This window comes from Chiloscyllium plagiosum, unplaced genomic scaffold, assembly GCF_037043375.1.
Source record: "Chiloscyllium plagiosum isolate Xiang-an unplaced genomic scaffold, Cpla_swu_hap1 HiC_scaffold_5, whole genome shotgun sequence".
In the NCBI taxonomy this organism is placed as follows: domain Eukaryota; kingdom Metazoa; phylum Chordata; class Chondrichthyes; order Orectolobiformes; family Hemiscylliidae; genus Chiloscyllium; species Chiloscyllium plagiosum.
The window spans coordinates 18996388-19011673 of NW_028270143.1; positions in this window are offsets into that span (position 1 = coordinate 18996388).

A 15286-nucleotide genomic window follows, 5' to 3' on the forward strand; every position below is an offset into this window, starting at 1 on the left:
TCCTGATGAAGAGCTCCTGCCCGAAACGTCGATTCTCCTGCTCCTAGGATGCTGCCTGACCTGTGTTTTTCCAGCACCACACACTCTCGACTCTGATCTCCAGCATCTGCAGTCCTTACTTTCTCCCATTTCCTCTCCTCCCTAGCTTGATCTCCCCCGCCAGCCTGATTCCCACCTCCCCCCAGCCTGATTCATCCTCCCAGCCTGATTAACCACCCCCAGTCTGATTCACTCCCCCCCAATTCACTCCTCCCCCGATTCACTCCCCCCCCACAGCCTGATTCACCCACCCCAGCCTGATTCACTCCCCCCACAGCCTGATTCACTCCCCCCTCCCCCCCACAGCCTGATTCACCCACCCCAGCCTGATTCACTCCCCCCACAGCCTGATTCAACCACCCCAGCCTGATTCACTCCCCCCCCAGCCTGATTCACCCACCCCAGCCTGATTCACTCTTCCCCCCCCAGCCTTTCACCCACCCCAGCCTGATTCACTCCCTCCCCAGACTGATTCACTCCCCCCCAGCCTGATTCACTCCCCCCCAGCCTGATCCACCCCTCCACAGCCTGATTCACTCCCCCCTCAGCCTGATTCACTCCCCCCCACAGCCTGATTCACTCCCCCCCAGCCTGATTCACTCCCCCCCAGCCTGATTCACTCCACCCCCCCACAGCCTGATTCACTCCCCCCCAGCCTGATTCACTCCTCCCACAGCCTGATTCACTCCCCCCACAGCGTGATTCACTCCCCCCCACAGCCTGATTCACTCCCCCCCCAGCCTGATTCACTCCCCCCACAGCCTGATTCACTCCATCCCCCCACAGCCTGATTCACTCCCCCCACAGCCTGATTCACTCTTCCCCCCTCAGCCTTTCACCCACCCCAGCCTGATTCACTCCCTCCCCAGACTGATTCACTCCCCCCCAGCCTGATTCACTCCCCCCTCAGCCTGATTCACTCCCCCCCAGCCTGATTCACTCCCCCCCACAGCCTGATTCACTCCCCCCCAGCCTGATTCACTCCCCCCCAGCCTGATTCACTCCTCCCCAGCCTGATTCACTCCCCCCACAGCCTGATCACCCCCCTCCCGCCCTGATGAGTCCCCCCACCTGATGAGTCCCTCCCCGGCCTGATGAGATCCCCCCCCCCCCCGATGAGTCCCCCCCCCGATGAGTCTCCTCCCCCCGATGAGTTCCCCCCCGATGAGTCTCCCCCCCACCCGATGAGTCTCCCCCTCCGATGAGTCTCCTCCCCCCGATGAGTCACCCCCCCCCCCCCCCCCGAGATGAGTCTCCTCCCCCCATGAGTCTCCCCCCGATGAGATCCCCCGGCCTGATGAGATCCCCTCCCCAATGAGTCTCCTCCCCCCATGAGTCTCCCCTGATGAGTCTCCCCCCCCCCCCATGAGTCTCCCTCCCCCCCCCCGAGATGAGTCTCCCCCCCCCCGAGATGAGTCTCCTCCCCCCCCCCCCCCCCCGATGAGTCTCTCCCCTCGCCGGCCGTTGATTCACTCCCCCCCCCCACCCCCGGCCGTTGATTCACCCCCCCCCCCCGGCCGTTGATTCTCCCCCCCCCCGGCCGTTGATTCACTCCCCCCCCCCCCCGGCCGTTGATTCTCCCCCCCCCCCCCCGGCCGTTGATTCACTCCCCCCCCCCCCCGGCCGTTGATTCTCCCCCCCCCGGCCGTTGATTCACTCCCCCCCCCCCCCCGGCCGTTGATTCTCCCCCCCCCCGGCCGTTGATTCACTCCCCCCCCGGCCGTTGATTCACTCCCCCCCCCCCCCGGCCGTTGATTCACCCCCCCCCCCCCCCCGGCCGTTGATTCACTCCCCCCCCCCCCCCCGGCCGTTGATTCACCCCCCCCCCCCCCCGGCCGTTGATTCACTCCCCCCCCCCCCCCCGGCCGTTGATTCTTCCCCCCCCCCCCCCCCCCCGTTGATTCACTCCCCCCCCCCCCCCCGGCCGTTGATTCACTCCCCCCCCGGCCGTTGATTCACTCCCCCCCCCCCCCGGCCGTTGATTCACCCCCCCCCCGGCCGTTGATTCTCCCCCCCCCCCCCCCCCGTTGATTCACTCCCCCCCCCCCCCCCGGCCGTTGATTCACTCCCCCCCCCCCCCCCCCCGGCCGTTGATTCACTCCCCCCCCCCCCGGCCGTTGATTCACTCCCCCCCCCCCCCCCCCCGGCCGTTGATTCACTCCCCCCCCCCGGCCGTTGATTCACCCCCCCCCCCCCCGGCCGTTGATTCACTCCCCCCCCCGGCCGTTGATTCACTCCCCCCCCCGGCCGTTGATTCACTCCCCCCCCCGGCCGTTGATTCACTCCCCCCCCGGCCGTTGATTCACTCCCCCCCCCCCGGCCGTTGATTCACTCCCCCCCCCCCCCGGCCGTTGATTCACTCCCCCCCCCCCGGCCGTTGATTCACTCCCCCCCCGGCCGTTGATTCACTCCCCCGGCCGTTGATTCACTCCCCCCCCCCCCCCGGCCGTTGATTCACTCCCCCCCCCCCCCCCGGCCGTTGATTCACTCCCCCCCCCCCCCCCGGCCGTTGATTCACTCCCCCCCCCCCCCCCGGCCGTTGATTCACTCCCCCCTCCCCCCCCCGGCCGTTGATTCACCCCCCCCCCCCCCCCGGCCGTTGATTCACTCCCCCCCCCCCCCGGCCGTTGATTCACTCCCCCCCCCCCCCCCCGGCCGTTGATTCACTCCCCCCCCCCGGCCGTTGATTCACTCCCCCCCCCCCCCGGCCGTTGATTCACTCCCCCCCCCCCGGCCGTTGATTCACTCCCCCCCCCCGGCCGCTGATTCACTCCCCCCAAGAGGGGAATAGTGCGCATGCTCCGCAGTGTCTGAAAGTGCGGCCCAAAACGTTTGGTCTTCAGTGACATTCCGTCGGAGGGTCACGCGGGCGGGGAGCGGAAGTGGGTTTTGGTTCTCCCAGCATCCCTCAGGTCAAGAGCGCACACTGCGCAAGCGCCAGTCTGGGAGCGCCGGAAGTGAAAGCGAGCGGCGACGCAGGGGTAGTAGGGCGTGCATTATGCTTCCTGGGTTATCTTCGTGTCTCTGGAAGTTGTAGAATATTCGGGAAGAACGTAAAGGTAATGGAGGTAGTTTGTTGAGTTTATGCTCAACCCTAAGTCCTCCGAGCTTAGTGCAACACATGCTGCAAAGAACCTTAAACTCATCCTGAGCCAAGGGTTGGAGAACATTGGAATTTTACTCCCTAAAAGTAAGCAACTGAAACCGAACCTCGTATTTATGTGAATGTGGTAACAGGCACCAAAAAAAAATTACATTGTGAGCGGGCCAAGGGGACTGCAACATGAATTTAGGGTCGGTATCGGAAAGCTCTTCAAACTCTTTGATGCACACATGCTCGGAGAAAGTGAGGACTGCAGATCGGAATCGAGAGTGTGGCGCCGGAAAAGCACAGCAGGTCAGACAGTATCCGAGCAGCAGGAGAATCGACGTTCCGGGCATAAGCCCTTCATCAGGGCGAAACTGGATGCATGTGAACCTGCTTTGACTTGGCCTGATTGTACCCTCAGATGGTACAAAAACTGTTGGTGAAATCAGCAGGTCTGACACCATCTTTGAGAAGTTAATGTTTTGAGTCTGTTTCTGTTAAAGAGTCACTGTGCTTGAAACATTTAACTCTTTTTTTTCTCATAGGTGCTGCCAGACATGCTGAGTTTTGCCAGCAATTTCTGTTTTTGTTTTGGATCTCCAGTACCTGCAATTTTTTTGTTTAATCCTCAGGTGGAACACTTCCTAATTTATTCTATTCATGTTTCCTAAAAGGGTGCTCCCCTAATTTTAAAACCGTGCCCGAAATGTCAACTCTTCTGCTTCTTGCATGTTGTCTGACCTGCTGTGCTTTTCCAGCACCACACTTTTTACAGCATATGCTGTAAATCTGAAACTGTTGTGTTGAATGCTGCAATGTCTGTTAAGTACTCCGCTTCAACAAATTACTTTGAATGTTATGCTTGTTATATGAGCTGTTGCAGCTAATGTGTATGCACAAGATTTCAAATATTAATTAATTTTGTTATGGTATGCTTTGGTGATGCTATCTGAATGTGGTGTTTAGCTGCAAATGTACTCTGCCTTCAGACCTGACCCTATATGGCAACCAAAATTTTAAAGAAGAAACACAGTGCTGGACAAATTCAGATCTGGCAGCATCTGTAGAGAGAGAGAAGTTTGAGAAACTGACTTAGTATTTTGAGTGCAATAACTATTTGGAAAGTTATTCACTGAAGAGATTTCAAACATTAAATCTTTTTTATCTCTCCACTGATGCTGTCAGAACGGAGTTTCTTCAGCACTTTCCAGTTTTGTTTCAGATCTCTAGGACCAGTGTATTTTACTTATTACATTTTTAAAAAGTACTTTGTGTGAATGACTGTTATTGCCTGTCCATTATAAGATAGTTGGTCGTCACCTTTGCTTGCTAGGCCACTTTATAGTCAAGTTCACTTTCGTATGGAACCTGTCACTAAAAGACATGGAAATCAAACTGGTTTATCATTATCACTTATACTGCAATTTTATTAATTTCCAACTGCTTAATCAGTTCATTCAAATTTTTCAATTTCCACAATGGGATTTGAACTTCTTTCCTTTAGAATATTCTTTATATGCATGGGACTACTGTGGCTACTCGTCCAGTAACACAACCACTGCATCATCACACCCCCATACATTCTCATTCTCAGACATAGAACTAAATAGAAATGAGTCATTTTGAGTTATCAGGTTTGGAGTTTGATTTAATATTTTGAATTTGCATAAAGAGCACATTGTACTCCAAAAACTGGATGCATGTGAGCCTGCTTTGATTTGGCGTGATTATATCCTCAAATGCTACAAAAACTACTGGTGAAACCAGCAGGTCTGACACCATCTTTGGGAAGTTAATGTTTTGAATCTGTTTCTGTTGAAGAGTCACTGTGCTCAAAACATTTAACTCTGCTTTTTTTCTCATAGATGCTGCCAGCCACACCGAGTTTCGCCAGCAATTTCTGTTTGGATCTCCAGCACCTGCAATTTTTTGTTTTATCCTAAGGTGGAACACTTCCTAATTTGTTCTATTCATCTCTTCTAAAAGGGCACTCCCCTAATTTTAAAATGTCGACCGAAAATGTCGACTCTTCTGCTTCTCGCATGTTGTCTGACTGGCTGTGCTTTTCCAGCACCACACTTTTCGACTCCCCTAGTCCTGGACTGATCCTGTAGAGTAACTTTTTTTTGCATATCTACCTGGTCAAGACTATTCAGGTTCTTATAAAGTTCAGTCAAATACCCTTCGCTTGTAAACTCTGATTTTAAAAAAAAAACCTGTCCAACGTTTCCTAAGGCAACCTGCTCGCTCCAGTTGTCAATGTAATAAACCTTCTCTGAACAGTCTCTAATGCATTTACATCCATCCTTCAATAAGGATACCAAAACTGCACACAGTATTTGAGATGTAGCCTCACCAATGCCCTCTGTAACTGAAGCCTCTCATTCTTATTCTCCAGAGCGGTGCAGTTTTGGTGCCTTTGTATCTCGAGAAACTGTAGCCGTTGATTTTTAAGCTACTAGCTAGCTTCCTCTCTTGCTCATTCTTTTTGTCTCGATAATCTTTTAGTTCTCTGTCATACAGTCTGTTCTGCTATAATGTGGTAGTTTGTGTTCTTGTGCGACTGCATGTTATAGAAAATCATGCAATAGAAATAAATGGAGCCTATGTGGAAAACCGGGTTGGGGCGAGCCACCAAAACTATCAGTAAAAATTGAAATGACAATGGTAGTTAGCCTAACACAAATGGTAGCACAGTCTAAGTAAATGTTAAAATCATATATTCTAATGAAGTAATACAATAAATTTATCATTAAGGGGATTTCAGAGTTTGCTGAGTTACAGTGCAGGTCATGCCTGTCTGTACTCCACATCCATGGTTATGCAAACGTCTGAGTGACAGTCTGTAGAGAATAACAGAATCCATGAAACTCCTTTGCATGGGTCAGGGTTAAAGATAAAGGTTTCATTCTTGCCACTTGGAAACCAATTCCTGTATCTCTCAAAACTGCCATTTAAAAGTAATGAGAGAGAAAAAAAATCCAAATAAAGGCTTTAGTAATTGTGAGGGTCCATGGTGGTGGAGGCGGTTATGGAGGTCGGGAGGATTGTAGGGACTTGAAGAGGTTTCACAGTTTGAGAGTGTTGTAGGGACTAGAGGAGGTTAACAAGATAAGGAAGATTTAACCAGAAGAGGATGGTGCAGAAATCAGGAGGTTTACAATAGTGGGAAGAGGTTTCGGGAAGCTGGAGACGAGGGGGTTCTGAAGGAAGTGACACCAATAGGGAAGGTTGTTGGAAGTGGAGGAGAGTACAGAGAGAGCAGTGGTCTGATCTGGAGCGTTTGTGGAGACTGGAGGTAATTTTGCGATGAGGTAACATACGGATCCACAAGAGTTTCCAGAAGTAAACACCGAGAGTGGACTGAAGGTAATCGGAAGGAAACAAAATTGGAGTTCATGTTTTTAAAAAACTCATTCCCCGATTCACCAATTGCATTACAGCCAAATCATGTTGACGAAACGCATGTTATAGAAGAACGACCTGTACTCTGTGTTTTGACTGGCCGTTCCTGTTACAATTATATCTTTATCCTTAAGTTTGATGCTTTCCTTAACTTCATCAATTAACTATAGTTAGTGAGTCCTCCCTTTGGGATTTTTCTTCTTAGCAGGGATGTACTTATTGCGAGTATTCCAAAATATCACTTTAAATGACCGGCCCTGCTTTACTATTGATCTCTCTCTTAGATTAATACACCAGTTCACTTCAGTTAGCTCAGTTTTAATGTACATGGAGCAGCCCTTACTTAAGTTTAAAGTACTAGTCTTCCACCCATTCTCCATTTCAAACTGAATGTAAAGTTTAGACCTATTTTGATCAAAGCCACCTTGAGGTGCCTTCACTCTACAGTAATTCATTGATCCTGTCATATTGGAACAAAAATCCAAAGTAATGGTCTGGAATTTGTTTGGAACAATAGTAAAACTACCTACATTGGGGTTATACCTGAAGTAAAGTCCTGTAATGAATAGATTTCACCTGTTTTTACAGAAGTGGGGTAATACACTTATTGTAATTGGGCAGGTGTATTAGGGGATAAGCATGTAAAAGAGGGAATAAGATGTAGGAGCAGAAGTAGACCATTCAGCCCATTGTATCTGCTCTGCCATTCAATTTAATCATGGCTGATCTCATCGTCCAAAACTCCATGTTACTATCCTTTCTCTTGATTTTCTTACTGATCAAAGATCTGTTTATCTCAACCTTGAATATACTTAATGACCCAGCCTCAGCAGCCTTCAGTGGTAAAGAATTTCACAGATTCACTGCTTTCAGAGGAGAAATTCCTTATCTCGATCTAAAATGTGCAGGTATTTTGTGTCCGTATTCACGGTGGAGTACATGAATAACATGCCAGTAATTGATGAGACTAAGATAGATGAGGACCTAGAAACTGACATTATCATGAAAGAGGTAACATTGGGCATGCTAATAGAACTAAAGGTCGACAAGTCTGCTGGCCCTGATGGAATGCATTGCAGGATACTAAAAGTGACAGCAGGAGAAATAGCAAATGCACTTGTAGTAATTTTCCAAAATTAGCTGGACTCTGGCAGTTCCAGCAGATCAGAAAACAGCAAATGTGGTGCTACTGTTTTTAATGTTTGAATTTATTAGGGAAGAAGAAATAGCAAGACATCTAAATAGAAATCGTCCCATAGGACAAACACTGCATGGGTTCATGAAAGGCAGGTCATCCTTAACTAATTTTACTGGATTTCTAGGTAAAGCGCAGCAGGTCAGGCAGCATCAAAGGAGCAGGAGAATCAACGTTTTGGGCATAAGCCCTTCTTCAGTAATGAGGAGGGTGTGCCAAGCAGGCTAAGATAAAAGGTAGGGAGGAGGGGCGTTGGGAATGCGATGGGTGGAAGGAGCTTAAGGTGAGGCTGATAGGCCGGAGAGGGGTTGGGGGCGGAGAGGTCGAGAAGAAGATTGCAGGTCAAGAAGGCGGTGCTGAGTCCGAGGGTTGAGACTGAGATAAGGTGGGAGGAAGGGAAATGAGGAAGCTGGAGAAATCTGCATTGATCCCTTGTGGCTGGAGGGTTCCTAGGCAGAAGATGAGGTGCTCTTCCTCCAGGCGTCGTGTTGCCATGGTCTGGCGATGGTGGAGGCCAAGGACCTGGATGTCTTTGGCAGAGTGGGAGGGGGAGTTAGTGTTGGACCCAATATACCAACCACTACAGCGGACAGCTGAAACTGACAACCGGAAGCGGCAGGGACAGACCACTATAAACACCGGAGAAACATCAAAGAAGCGCTTCGCAGGAGGCTCCCAAGCACTGATGATGTCGCCTAGCCAGGGGACGAAACGTTTGCAACAAAAACTTCCAGCTCGGCGAACAGAACCACAACAAAATGAAATCATCCATTTTGCAAGGAATAATAGTAAAATGGAGTATTATTTGAATGGTAAAAAATTCCACCATGTTTCTATGCAGAGGGACCTGGGTGTGCTTAAATCACAGAAGGTTGGTTTACAGATAATTAAGAAGGCAACAGAAATTTGTCCTTAATTGCTAAAGGGATTGATTTTAAAAGCAAGGGAGGATATGTTGCAACCATATGGGGCACTGGTGAGGTCACACCTGGAGTGCTGCATGCAGTTTTGGTCTCCTTACCTGAGAGAGGACGTACTGGCACTGGAGGGGATGCAGAGGAGGTTCATTACGTTGATTCTGGAGTTGAGTGGATTGGCTTATGAGGAGAGACTGACTAGAATTATATGCATTGGAAATTCGAAGAATGGGGAGATCTTATTGAAACATATAAAATTATTAAAATAGACCAGACAGAAGCAGCGAGGATATTTCCACTGGCAGAGCAGATTTAGGACTAATTGAGAAGGAACCTGCTCACCTAGAGGGTTGGGAATCTGGAGTTCCCTGCCCAGTGAAGTGATTTGAGGCTTCCTCATTGAATATTTTTAAAGCTAAGAAAACTTTTTGAGCAGTAAACGAATTAAGGATCATGGTGAGAGGGCAGGTAAGTGGAGCTGGGTCGACAAAAAGATCAACCATGATGACATTGAATGGCGGAGTGGGCTCAAAGGGCCAAATGGCCTACTCCTCCTGGTTCTTATATCCTTAAGCCCTTATTTTGAGGTTATGCCTTGTGGCCCTAGACTTTCTCACAAGAAGAATCAATATTTTTACATCGACCCTGTCACGTTCCCTAAGAATCTTGTATATTTCAATATAATTAAGAATATAAGTATTTACAAGTGGATGAATAGTGTAGGTCTGAATAAATTCTATTCCAGGCTGCAAACAGAAGTAAGGGAAAACATAACAGACTCTTATCTTCATTTTGCAAATCCTACGTTAGAAACATAGTTTTGTAAAATAAGATTTTAATCTACTTCCTTTAAAAAAAGGAAGAGTAATTAAAAGCCTGTTGGCCTAATTTTGTTGGTCACTTTATGGGAAATAGTTTTGAAGGACAATAAAGTTACAAAGGGCGGCACAGTGGCTCAATCATTAGCACTGTTGCCTCACAGCACCAGGGTCCCAGGTTCGATTCCAACCTCTGACGACTGTCTGTGGAGTTTGCACATTCTCCCGGGCCTGCATGGGTTTCCTCCGGGTGCTCCGGTTTCCTCCCACAATCCAAAGATGTGCAGGTTAGATGAATTGGCCATGCTAAATTACCCATAGTGTTCAGGATAAATAGGCTAGCTACATTAGTTGGGGGAAGTGTAGGGGAATGGGTGGGTTATTTTTTTAGAGTGTCAGTGTGGACTTGTGGCCAAATGGTCTGTTTATACACTAGAGATTCTAATTCTAATGATTAAACAAAAATGGTCAATGTGGATTTGTTAAGGAAAAGTGTTTAACTTGCATGGACCTTTAGAGAAACTGACAAAAAAAAGTTTGAGGGTAAAACAGTTGATGTCCATAAACTATAATAAAATGTTTGACAAGATTCAATATGGCAGACTAGTCAGAAAAGTAAGAGTCCAAGGGCAGATGGCAAGCTGCATCCAAAATTGGATCAGTGGCAGTAAGTAAAAGGTGATCGTCAGGTGTGGGTAAAGCGGGGGAATATTGAAGTTTGTAGATCATTTAAAACATGGATGTGTGTTGTTGATAATGAGGATGAAAGCTGGAGACAGCAAAGAGAGACTGCTGATAGAAAGGTGACAAGTGAAATTCAGCCTGGAGAAATGTTTAAATGTGAAGACCCACAAGGGAATATATGATGAATGATAGGGCGCTGAGGAATAGAGTGAAGTTGATGTCAATATCTCTATAGGTGTCAAGACAGGTAAATAACATCGTTCAGTAGGTACATTGGATATTCCTTTTATTAGATATTGAGCATAGGATTTGAGATATCATATTGCAGCTGTCCACGACGTTGGTAAGGTCACTCTTGGAATACTGTGGATAATTCTGGATGTCCTGTTACAGGAAAGATGTTGTTAAATTGGAGAGATGCAGAAAAAAAAATTACATGGATGCTGCTGTAATTGGAGAGTTTGAATTATAAGGACAGGCTGGCACTTTTTACCCTGGAACTTTGAAGCCTGAAGAGTGACCGTACAGCTTTATAAGATCATGAGGGGCATAGCTAAGGTTTTTTGTTCCAGAGTAGGGGAATCCAAAACTAGAGGGCATAAGTTTAAGGTGAGGGGGGGACAGATTTAATAGGGCAACGTTTTCATACAGAAGGTGGTGCGTGTTTGGATCGAATGACCAGAGAAAGTGGTAGAGACAGGTACAATTACCAATTTTAAAAGACATTTGGATGGGTATGTGAGTAGGAAAGGTTTAGTGTGATGTAGGCCATATGCAGGCTTAGTTCGGTTGAGGAAACCTGGTCAGTATGATGCGGAGGTGAAATTGAAGAGCAGGGATGTTATTTCTCAAACTATGTAAAACTAGTTGAGCTACAATTGGAGTACAATATGCAGTTCTAGTCATTTAATGTACTTGTGATTAAAAATGCAAAGATAAAATTTCGGGTTGTCAAGTGTCGAGAATGTTAACAGCACAAAAGAATTAGCCTAGCTTATTCGCATTTGAGGAGGGAGATATATTAAATTAAGGGATTTATAACGTGAATAACCAGGAAGTTAGTTTAAAGTAATTAACAGAAGAATTGGAGGGCAATTGAATTTTTCACCCGTGCAGGCTCTGGAAATCACCACCTGGTAAAGACAGAAACCCTCATTGTGTTTGGGGGAAGAGGAAAAAAAAAGTAGTTTGCATTTGGAGTACCATAAGCTGTAAGGCTATGGATCGTGAAGTGTCAAAGAGATTAAAGTGAATAGCTCTTTTTTTGGCTTCCTCCGATATGATGGGGAGCTTTGTGAGTTGCAGATCTTAATGTGTCCAGGAGCCGTCACTGATGATTTCATCTTTAACCCTCCTCAAATGCTGATGCCAATTCTAAGACGACTGTTACTATCAAAGCTGGTACCTTCCTTGTCAGAACAGCAGACTTATTTTGCATCTGACTGCATTTGCAGTGATGAATGCTTTAATAATATCATTTGTAATTAACCCTTGACTCTATCTAATGCTAAGTAAATCAAATTTAGTGTGCATTATACTTGGGTAGCATTTTTGGGGGGAAAAAAAACTTGTTCTGTTATTATTAGTACGCATAAGTAGTGATATAAATGAGTTTTGCACAAATAATGAATTACTATGCCACACATTGATCAATATATAAGCAAACCAAAACTTTCTTGTCAAACTGACTAATTAGATTATTTGGCTTTTCAATTCATTTATTTTGTATGACTTTAGTAACGTATTTGTAATTCCTGGAGTAAAATTAATATCGAACAAAATGTCGCAATCATCTTAACATGTCTTTTTCATTGTAGGTGTGAACAGGATGGCCTTTCTTGTGAAGAATCTGCTCCAGGTGATCAACAAGCCTCTGTGGCAGTTGAGCAAGTGTTCAATCCTCTGTAGGCCATCGGTCTGTTTGGTGACACATAAGCCTTTGAGTATGGTTGTCACAATGAAGCCCAAAATTGGGCCAGATCCCTTCAAGACAGCGAGATTTGCTGCCATGCCGTTTCTTCAACCATGCCAACTGCAAACTGTACAGGATCTTGCAGGAATGAAAACTAAGACTTCTTTAAAGAAGCGATGCAAGGATTGTTTCTTTGTGCGTAGACGGGGGCGATTATATGTGTACTGCAAGTCTCATCCCAGGCACAAACAGAGGCAGGGCTAACCTGAAAAGTTGAACTTTAATTTCCATGTTGTGATTTATTAAAACTAATGTGTATAATTTAGTACTTGCCATTAATGATATCAATAAATAAAAATTATTCTTTGGAATCAGAATTATTAGATGTACAGATTTTGATTTTATGGAGAATTTTCACATTTTTGAATGTTAAATTCTGAACTATTAATGCTATATTATTAATGTCTTTGCAAAAGGGACAGAGTTTCAAATGCTGCAAATCAAAAAAAGTAGTCACTGCCTGAGAATTAAAAAAATCAAATGTAGAGTATAAGGAGGCCAGTTGATAGTATAATTGCCTCAGCCAGAAAACCATAGTTTCAAGCAGCCCCTCCATGAATTGAGCAAATAAGGAAACCTAATGTTTTCAGTGGTGTTGTCTGTGGAAGGACCATTAAACTGAGGTCTCATTTCCTCCTTCACATGGAGTAACTTACAGCCTTCTAAATTCATACGTGCTTCATTACCAACACTGCCTGCTTCCACCCCAAGGGATGTGATTAAAAACTTTATGAACCAAAATTACACTAAGTCATGGAAAAAGGTAGTGCGAGAAATGGCATTTATATAAAAAGGACAATCTTGAAGAAAGCAAGGTGGAAATATGGAGATATCTAAGGGGGTGTATTTACAGCCAAGGCACCCTCAAGCCTGGAGCCACAGGTAGAGTGATTAAAACTTGGGTTTGACATGAGGCCAGGATCAGAGGAACACAAAGGTCAGTAAGGTTTCTGTGGGCGGATGAGACTGGAGAGATAGGAATAGATGAGGCCCAATGTTTCTGTAAATCTTTTTATTCTAAGTGAATCTCCGAGGCCCTTGAGTGCCAGTGGCTTCTGAATGTGGAAGCCCTTCATCAGCACACTGGTTAGTTTCCCATTGCGGCGACGTTAGAGGGAGCATTGATTGAAGTATTTAAAAATTAGCTTGCAGATTTTACAATTGAGATATTGATGGACAATGAATCAGTGTACATCTTGAAGGGATGATGTGTGAATGAGTCTTGTTGCGAGTTAAGATTTGAGCAGCTGAATTACATGTAAAGGTTTTGTATAGAGTAACTCCCCTGAAGACCATGCAATTGAGGAGTCAAAAATTAACTTTAGCATGGAAGAGAGCTTCAACGCAGAAGAGCCAAGTCTGGGTCAGTGTGTAAAGGTAGAAGTAGGCAGTCTTAGTAATGAAGCATGTATGAATTTGGAAGGTTGTAACTTACTCCATGTGAAGGAGTAAGTGAGATCTCAGTTTAATGATTCATCCACAGACAACATTTCTGAAAATATTAGCTTTCCTTATTTATTCAATTCATGGCAGGGCTGTTTGAACCTATTACTTTCTGGCTGGATGCAATAATACTATCATCTAGCCTCCCTATGCTCGACATTGATTTTTAAAAAATTCTCAGGCAGCAATTCAAAAACCATGCGTTCAGTGTCCAACTATACAGTCTTCGCATGCCGGTTGAGACAAAAGACATCAAGAGGTTGTTAGGCTTGGAGGAATCATCACTTTTCTACCTTACGTCTATAGAAATATTGAGAATATGCGCTATTTCTGGCCGGTAAATACTTAATAATGAATAAGCATTCAAAAAGGTTGGATTAATTTCCTCTGGATGCCAGAGAGTGAAATCAATTAGCTTCTGAAACTAAATGCGGCATCTTAGTTGCTTTTCAAGGTTAGCTTATGGGAAACATTGGACAGGTTGTGTTCGTACTGCCAGAGTATAAAAGAATGAAGTGTTCTTATTGATCTCTAAAAGATCCTGAGGGAATGTGAAAAGGTGACTGCCAAGAGGATGGATTTGCACTGGAGACACAATTTAAAAAAAAAAGGTTTCCCATTTATAATTGAGAGGAGTCTTTTACTGAGGGTCAGTAGCCTGTAGAATTCTGGTCCACAAATTGAATTATTTTAAATTTTAAGATAATTGATGAGAAGGGAAATCAGGTTACATAGGACCTAGAGAGAGCCAAATCGCCTTGGCTCCTATTTCTTTTGTCTCCTGTTATTTCCATGATTGGTAATGCTTAATACTATAAGACAGAAATAGAGCTAGGCGAAAGTGAGGACTCCAGATGCTGGAGATTATAGTCGAGAGTGTGGCACTGGAAAAGCACAGCGGGTCAGGCAGTATCCAAGGAGTAGGAGAATCGATGTTTCGGGCAAAAGCTCTTCATCAGGAATGAGAAGTAGAACTAGACTATTTGGCTTTATTGATCTGATCCATTCAATGACATGATGGCACTATAGATTATAGCACAGCAGATTACACCCCAAGTTTCCCATTCTCAAGCTGAATGCTAAATTTTACCATGTCATGGTCACTTCCCAATGAGATCTTTTTATTCTGATTTATTCAACTTGCCTTATTCCAGATTATCAGATACAAAATAGCCAAATCGCAACATTGTCTTAGGGAAACTTCCCTGAATACAGTGTATGAATTCTTAATTTGTCAACTTGATTTTCCCAGTGTACATGAAAATGAAAGTCATAGTTAAAAATATTCTGTTTTTTACATGCATGCTAACAAACAAAAACTCAATTTAGCCTCAACAACTCTTTGGATGATTGTGTTCCACATTTCAATTACAACTTGCAGACAAAATGCTTTTTTTTTCTTCACTGTTGAATGGCTTAGCTCTAATGGTTTTGCCTTATTCTTGACCTCCCCACGAAAGGAGATGGTTTGCCTATTGACTCTTTTATCATGGTAAACACTTCAAGTAGCTCACCCCATATCTATCTATATTCCAAGGGGATTTGAACTTTGCCAATGAAATCTGTACTTATAATTTAGCACATTTAACCTTGTGGCATTTTAGTAATCTTCTGTTTAGAAAATATTATTTATTTTAATGTATATTTGAACCAAACTGGTAATCTGTTTACTGTATTCAAGTTTTATTTTCCAATTATGCCTTATTTCAAAGTTCCTTTGCGACT